At 35.1% G+C, this 9381-nt stretch overlaps 1 pseudogene; it reads right to left on the reverse strand.

Moving 5' to 3' along the window:
* Positions 1–2402: 2402 nt before the first annotated feature.
* Positions 2403–7528, reverse strand: LOC125080515 (hsc70-interacting protein-like; annotated as a pseudogene).
* Between the last annotated feature and the right edge of the window lie 1853 nt (positions 7529–9381).

The following is a 9381-nucleotide window of genomic DNA, read 5'->3' on the forward strand; positions in this document are numbered from 1 at the left end:
ACTTCTGATTCACACACAACACTTGTCCGAAGAAGGTTCATTTAGAATTGGTCACTCCTAACTTGTTTCTGTACATTATGTCTTGCCAATTTCCAAACCATCCACTACTCAGTAGCCAGTGACTGTTTGAAAACTCTCCTTCTTGAAATCCCTAAATGGGTTCCCATTGTATGATAATGATGATGAAGATGACAGCAAAGACTGGAAGAGAATTTTGCTATTTGCCAGGTTCTATTATTAGTGCTTTTCTTATATTAACTTATTTCATCCAGAGAAAAAGTCTACAACGTAGGTACTATTATTATACCCCATTCATAGATGGGAAAATTGAGAATAAACCACAATCACACAGATGCCAAAATGGCAGAGCCAGGATTTAAACATGGGTTGTAGTTTGAAATCAAAGGTATCATAAAAACTCAATTTCTTGTTTTTAAATAGAAGAGAAAAAGAATAAAGGCTTCTCAACAGCAGTTTTAGAAGCTGGAAAGTTATGGAACAACACCTTTAAAATTTCATATGAAAATTATTCTCAATCTATACTTGTATACCTGGAAAAACTATCAATTAAATATGATAGCTGGGAAAAAAAGATACTTCAAACATGCAAATCTCAAAACAAAATGCACTACTTATGGCCTTTGCCTCAGGAACCTACTATAGGATGTGTTGCACAAAAGGAATGACTAATCCAAACTAAAGATAGATAGAGAATTCTAGAAACAGGATAACCAACATGGGAGAGAAGTTAAAGGAGTACCCAAGATGACCGTAAAAGTAGTCTAAGAGTGACAGATGAGTAGCAGTTCTAGACAGCACTCTGTACATGACTAGAAGATTGGAGTTTCAGAAAAAAATTGGAACTGATAAATTACATGAAAAATTTGACCCACTAGAACATTATATTGAGAGACAAATTTATAGAGCAGTTTGAATTTTGAGATTCAAGAATACCAAATTTTTAAAATCTCGAAAAAGCATTTAGTCTAGGAAAAAAAAAGTAGCCCCAAAATGGAAATGTAATCAAAATACTTGATTCATTAGTGAAGAATATGTTCATGCTTATAAAAGGGAAATCACTGAATATGGACTTGACAAATAGTGATTTAACAAAACTTGGAAAGTGAAAATCTTCTTTGATTATAATAGAAAGTCAATGGACAGTGTCTAATTGAATAATCAGAAGGTAGTATTATAATATATGCACACACACACAGACATGCACACACTTTAAAAATAGGCAAGCACTGGAAGAAACGACAGTGTTGAGAATGGCTGATTTTGGCATAATAGGCAGGAGAGAGACTGCTGTTTTTAGTTTGTGTCTCATAGGCCCAGCAGACTTCTCAAACAATGCGCATGCATTACTGACAAAAAATAGTAAATGTACTTTTTAAACTTCCAGAATTAATCATGTTAGATATTAAGTCTTTTTTTTAATTGAAACCCAACATTATGTTCATAACTGACAAAATAATAGCTACTGTAAATGGGTGCTTATACTGTGCCAAGCACTATGACAAGGGCTTTTCCACATTATCTCATTTAAAAGTGTGGCCCAATTCTGTGGTAGGTGACATTTTTGTTCCTATTTAATGAGCAAGAAAACTAAGAACCAGAGAGGTGGAAGGACTTGCCCATGGTGGAAGGACTTGCCCATGGACTTGCCCATGGTAACTACCAAGGACTCTTGGATCCTATAATAAGACTATACTTAGCTTTGCAGGAAACTTCCAATCTTCTAAAGCATCTGTCCCATTTTGTATTTCTACTAGCAATAAATGAGAGTTCTTATTATCCTACATCCTCGTCAGCAATTGGTTTTGTCCATTTTTTAATCTTAGTCATTCTAATAGGTGTATAATGGAATCTCATTAATTTGGAATTCCATAATGACAAACAATGTTGAGAATTTTTCGTAGGATAATTTGACATCTATATACTATCTATATGATTTCACCGGTAAGGTGTCTGTTCAGATCTTTGTACATTTTTAATTCAACTATTTGTTTTCTTATTATGTTCTTTTTGCGTATCTTAAACACAAGTCCTTTATCATGTGTCATGCAAATATTTTCTCCCAGTATATGTATGGCTTATATTTTCATGCTCTTAATAGAGTCTTTCACAGAGCAGAAGTTTTTAATTTTAGTAAATCCCAACCTATCATTTTTTTTCTTTTAGAAATTGTGCTATTGTATTTAAACTTTATCACTAAACTTGAGGTCATGTATATTTTCTTATGTAATTTTATATTTTTCAAGAAGTATTATAGTTTTGAATTTTACATTTAAGCCTATGAACCATTCTGTGTTAATTTTTGTGAAAGGTGTAAAATCTGTGTCCAGGTTTATTTATTTATTTATTTTTGGATATGTATGTCCACTTGTTCTTTTTTTTTTTCAAACTTCATCTATTTTAATGTATTATTTGCCTCCCACTAATAAACCTTTATTTCACTCGTTATAACTGAGCAATGAATCTTCCACACTGAAATATCTTCCTTGCCCAATTAATCCAAAGGAAAAAAACTGAAATAATTAGTAAAGAAAAATGTAGGGACTAACACACCCTTTTAATATGTTTTTAAATATTTTTAAGGTTTAAAAGTGTTTAAAATTTGTAGTTCCTAGTAGGAAAACATTATCTGAATGAATACCCTAATGGCAAACCATTGCAGAATGTTTCAGGTGCATGGGGAGCAGAGGGGTAGGGATTCTCTTCACAGCACCCCAGCTTTCTTCATGAGAAGGTCGGAGGTACACTGGTTTGTATTATTGCCACAACCATTAGGTGATCGAAGTTGCTTTTCCTTCAGCAAGGGCTTTATTTGTCAGAAGGGCATTATGCTTGACCTCCAAATTTGGCTGACAATTTATTGATGAGATTCATAACCTTTGGGTTGCTCTGATATTTTGACATATTCGCTGGGTTCTGGGCCACATCCTGGAAGGCCACCATAACTTCTGGATCCCGCATGGCTGCAAGAACTTGCGGATCACTAAGAATTTCATTGAGCCCAGGCATTCCCGCCATTCCAGGCATCCCCCCTGCCATTCCAGGCATTCCTCCAGGAAAATTACCAGGCATTCCCCCTGGAAAGCCACCTGGGAAAGAGCCATACTGAGCTCCTGATTGTCATCTGGCTTCTACCTCCCTCTGGGCTCTCTTATGTTCTTCCCGAGCCTTCTTAACCCTTTCTATTCTTTCTTTGATCTCTCGCTCTTCACGTTTTCGCTCATATTTTCTCCGATGTTCAGCAATTTTCTGGGCCCTCAGTTGAACTTCTTTCAGCATTGCACTAGCATCTTCATCATAATCCAGTTTACAAGCAAGGACAAGATCATGTGCTGCTTCTTCCCAATGGCCCAGAAGTCTATGTGCTTTCCCGCGCCACTTACAAGGCTGAGCTGAATCAGGATTTATTTCAATAACTTTGTCACAGTCTCAAATGGCAGCATTTGTCTTCTGTAATTTGATGAAGACACTGGCTCTCTTGGCATACAGAATGGCCAAGCAAGGATTTAGTTTGATGGCATCTGTGAACAAGTCAATGGCTTTCTGTAGTTCACCATCATTTAGGGCATCAATGGCAGCCACTTTTTTATCATTTGCCTGATCCATCATTTCCTCGGTTATCTCTACATTTTCATCTCCCATTTCTTGAGGGGCATTGGTATCTGGTTCAATCACACCTTCATTGTCAATTTCTAGATTACTCTCCTCACTTGATGGTTCATCTGTCTTTATGTTTTCCTCCACCTTCTTACTGTCTGGTTTTTCTTCCTTGATACTGTCTTCTGATTTAGTTTTATGAGTGGCAGGTGGTATTTTACCCCCCATGCTCTCCACCCACTCCCGCAGGAAACGCATTTCCTCGGTGTGCAGAACACTCGGATCCTGCTTACACATTTTCACGAAAGCCCGAAGCTTGCTCACTTTGCGGGGTCCATGGTCCAGAGGCAGTGGCAGGCGGCAGGCGCGGCTGAGGTGGCGACCCGATTCCAGGAGCGGGTACTAGCTCCGGATGTCCACTTGTTCTGGTGCCATCTGTTGAAGAGACTGTTCTCTGTTCGTTATTTTGCTCCTTTGTCAGTTATCAGTTGACTCTAGTTGTGTAGTTCTATTTTTTAGATTTTCTATTCTGTTCACCTAAACTTTGTGTCTTTTGTTAATACCATTCTGTCTTGATTATGTACTTTTACAGTAAGTCTTAAAATTACAAGTGTTCTCCAACTTAGTTCTTCAGCATCTTGTTAGTTATTCTAGATCTTTGTCTTTTTACATAAACTTTAAAATCTGTTTTTCAATATCCACAAAATAGCCTACTGAGATTTTGATTGAGATTGCACTGAATCTATAGATCAAATTGGGAAGAGGTGACATCTTAACACTATTGAGTGCTCTTACACGTAAATTTGGAATATCCATACATGCACATACCTTTGATTTTTTCACCAGTACTTTGTAGTTTTCTGCATATATGTTTGTGCATACTTTATTAGATTTTTACCTAAGCATTTCATTTTGGGGGTACTATTGTAGAGGGTAATTTTTTTTTAAATTCTAAATTTTGATTGTTCTTCACAGGTATTTTCACATATGAACTTTGTATTCTGAGACCTAGTTATACTCAGTTATTAGTTCTAGGAATTTTTGTTGTTGATTTTGAGGTTTCCACCATAGACAATCCCACCATCTGTGAATACAGTCTTATTTCTTCTTTTTTCAATTTGTAAACTTTTATTCCCTTTTCTTGTCTTATTGCACTGACTAGGACTTCCACTACAATTTTGGATAGTGCCTTGCTCCTGAGCTTAAAGGAAACTTTTCTGGCTTCTCACTATAGACATGTTGTTTACTGTAGGTTATTTATAGATGTTCTTTATCAAAGTGAGGATGTTCCTTTGTATTCCTAGTTGGCTGAAAGTTTTTGTCTTGAATGATACTGTGTTTTGTCAAGTGTTTCTTCTGTGCCAACTGATGTGATCATATGGGTTTTCTACTTTACTACTCTGGTGAATACATGATTCATTTTTTAATATTGTATACCCAGAAAAAAATCCCACTTGGTCATGATATAAAATTCTTTTGATTGTATTTTGTTTCTGAAGCATTGTGCTTAAGATAATTTTTAAAATATAAATTAGTTGGTGAATGTTAAGACAGAGGCCTATGTCAGTGGGTCTCTGCTGAGCTGGGAGAGGTGACACTTATGAAGCAATGGTTTTTGCCACGGCTCTCACTGAGCTAACAGAATGCCACAACATTCTGTGAAAACCTCACCGCTTTCTTTGGAAATGGGGACCTCAGGTGACTATCAAATTATATGACCTGATGTTTCAGAGAAATTTAAAAATACTTTACCTCATTGTTATATATGGCAATACCTTCTCAAAATTGTTTCCAGGATAAGGGGGAGAATGTTCCAGAAAAACATTCCCCAGATTTTAAGGATCCATATATAGCCTTCCCACAAAAATGATATAGAGAAAATAAAGCCAGTGGTGGTTATAGTGGAGAATGTCTAGTACTCTTATACTTTTCATAGGTAGGAGGAATAATCAAGAAATAAAGTTAGATGGGCTGCCTCCTGAGTCAGGCAGTGACCCAGCTTTTTGGTTAAGCAGATATAGACATTCCCTCTTGTACTTCTCTATGACCAGAAATGCCTGCTAGGCAGGGGAGAATTTGAAATGATATCCACTGTCCTGTCTATGCACAAAAGTCTGCAGAAAAATGGAAGATTCCCCAACCAATCTCCCTGACAGAAAAATTTTAGCCCTAGGCTATAAAAACCTTGTAATTTATAAAACTGTACCAGTTATTTTGTGATTTTTATGTATCTATATCCAGATAGACGATAGCTGTGGGTAGATTCACCACCCACTATGTGATAATTTTAGGTGAATAAACATACCACCTAGGCTATGCTGAAATATGTATAGAGGGGCCATATCTATAGGAACAGCACTTTTACTGCTTACTGGTGGTTACAACAGAAGACATATTGTATTATCTGTATACCACTTTGTATAAGAAGGCTGACATATAGGAAAATAGAGATAATGCGTTCAATTGTAAAGCTCACATTAAAACTTTGCCAGGCTCACACATACTAAAAGCCAAGTTTTAACACAAAATATGAAAAAGACATCACTCATATAAGATGCCTCTATTTTGATACTGTGCCCTCAGCCTCAGACTTATCAGAATCTCAGTAACTTTATAACTTAGGCATTATTTTATAGTTATTGACCTCAGAACAAAAGTGGTTAAAATATACTGAGTGCATTATATATACATTAATTATTTTTAACACAGAGATAGATGTAAACTAAGATATTTAATATTCAGGAGTTGAAAAATATTCAAATTCACAATCACTGATTTACTTTTGGTATTGGTATAATATAACATTTGTTGCCTGAGTTCTCATGTAATTTGGTTTTAAAGAAGCTTCTTACCCATATTTCATTGGTAATGTATACAATTAAAGCATTTAGACTGAAATATAGAAAAAATGGATTATAAGGACTGCCATTTAGACATCCAAGTTTTAGTTAATTTAGTATACCATATAAGAAATATATTTGTAAGTATGTGAAAGTAGAATGTTTTAAAATATTTTCCTTCCATTTTCTAAACTCACAGATTTTGTACATACACAGTTTCCTGACAGTTCTCTGCCTCAATGTGACCCAGCAGTGAGACTGAAGCATTCTGAGAAGATTCTCTGAATTGGTCAGGCTATGGATTACTAGAAATAAATGGATGAATATGATATTTTTTAATGTTGACAGTAGATAAAAGCCAATGAATTCAAATATCTCTTAAAATAAGGAACTCTAGAGGATTTGTTATTTATAAATATTCAAATATTGTCCTTATTAACACAGGTAAGAAATATTCCAAATGATACAATATTATGCTTATAATAAAGACAGAAATCTATTGTTCTACCTTTCAGTTCCAAATTTGGTTTCTTTATAGCACAGAAGAAATTAAATTTTTTAATTTCTATTTCAGTGTCCCAAACAACCATCTGAAATACACTTGTAAGACTAAGGTAATGTATAATGCTTATTCACAACATAGTTTTTTTCGGAAAGAATGAATAAAAACATGCAGTTCAGTTCAGTATCCTTACTAATCCTGTCTTTATTGTTTATCTTGGATTTTTAAATTAAAATGTGGTTTCTTAAAATATATTTTTTAAAGATTTTATTTATTTATTTGACAGAGAGATCACAAGTAGGCAGAGAGGCAGGCAGAGAGAGAGGAGGAAGCAGGCTCCCTGCTGAGCAGAGAGCCCGATGCGGGGCTCGATCCCAGGACTCTGAGATCATGACCTGAGCCGAAGGCAGCGGCTTAACCCACTGAGCCACCCAGGCGCCCCAGTTTCTTAAAATATTGCATTAAAATATTTACCTTGATAATGATAAATAATCACCTCCTATATTTTTGCACCCAAGGCAAGTGCCTCACTTACCTCACCCTGATCCTTGTCCAAGCGCTTCTTGAACATTGAGTCTATCTACCAGGTAGCGCATTAGGCTCTTTATAGATTAAAAGTGCCTCTAAATATAAGGCAGTAAAGAAGGAAGGTAAGAGGATTTTTATTTTTTTTTAATTTGTTTTATTTGGTATTTAGGTGCCAATTAAGTATATTTTGAAGAATTAGAAGGATTTTAATTCCTTAAAACACGTATTTGAGTCCTACAAATGACTAAATAGCAAAGGAGAGTGCAACAGTATAGTCTTCAGATTTTAGTGATATTTATATAAACAATAAAAAATAGAGAATACAGAAAATACAACTAATATCTAGTTTCAAAACTCTCAACAAAGTGGTTATAAAGGGAAAGTACCTCAACATAATAAAAGCCATATGTGATAAACCCACAGCTAGCATAATACTCAACATTTAAAAACTGAAAGCTTTTCTGCTAAGATTGGGAACAGTATCCATTTATTGAGGAGACTGTTCTTCTTGCCTTTTTTTTTTTTTTTTTTTTGTAAATTACTTGACCATATATGTGAAGGTTTAATATCAGGCTCTATTCAGTTCCTCGATTGATGTATCTCTTTTTATGCCAAAACCATCCTGTTTTGATTATTACAGCTTTGTAATATACTTTGAAATCAAGAAGTGTAATACCTCCAGCTTTGTTGTTCTTTCACAAGATTGCTTTGACTGGGGTCTTTTGTGGTCCCATATAAATTTTAGTATTATTTGTTCTATTTTTGTGAAAAATGCCATTGGAATTCTGATAGGGATTGCAGTATCCATTCTCAACACTCTTATTCAACATAGTATTGGAAGTCCAAGCCAGACCAATTAGGCAAGAAAAAGAAATAAAATATATCCATATATGAAAGAATGAAGTAAAATTATCACTATTTGCAAAAACATGATATTACATATAGAAAAACCTGAATACTCCATCAAAAAACTGTTTGAGGGGCGCCTGGGTGGCTCAGTGGGTTAAGCCTCTGCCTTCGGCTCAGGTCATGATCTCAGGGTCCTGGGATCAAGCCCCACATCGGGCTCTGTGCTCGGCAGGGAGCCTGCTTCCCTTCCTCTCTCTCTGCCTGCTTCTCTGCCTACTTGTGGTCTCTGTCTGTCAAATAAATAAATAAATAAATCTTAAAAAAAAAAAAACTGAACTAATCAGTAAATTCAGAAAAGTAGCAGGATACAAAAGTCAATATGCAAAAATCTGATCCATCTCTACACACTAACAATGAACTATCAGAGAAATGAAGTAAACAATCCCACTTGCAAATTGCATTGAAGAAAACAAAATATTTGGGAATAAATTTAACCAAGAAGGTGAAAGAAAGACTTATACACTGAAAGCAAGACATTGAAGAAAAAATTAGAGAAGACACAAATCAAAGGAAAGATATTCCATGCTCATGGATTAGAAGAATGAGTATTATTAAAATGCCCTATTACCCAAAGCAGTCTACAGATTCAGTGCAATCTCTATCAGAATTCCAATGGCATTTTTCACAAAAATAGAACAAATAATACTAAAATTTATATGGGACCACAAAAGACCCCAGTCAAAGCAATCTTGTGAAAGAACAACAAAGCTGGAGGTATTACACTTCTTGATTTCAAAGTATATTACAAAGCTGTAATATTCAAAACAGGATGGTTTTGGCATAAAAAGAGATACATCAATCAAGGAACTGAATAGAGAGCCCGATATTAAACCTTCACATATATGGTCAAGTAATTTACAAAAAAAAAAAAAAAAAAAAAGGCAAGAAGAACAGTCTCCTCAATAAATGGTACTGGGAAACCTGAACAGCCACATGCAAAATAATAAAATTGAACTGACATTTTACAGTATACACAAAAATTAACTC

This window comes from Lutra lutra, chromosome 11 (genome assembly GCF_902655055.1).
Source record: "Lutra lutra chromosome 11, mLutLut1.2, whole genome shotgun sequence".
NCBI classification, from domain to species: domain Eukaryota; kingdom Metazoa; phylum Chordata; class Mammalia; order Carnivora; family Mustelidae; genus Lutra; species Lutra lutra.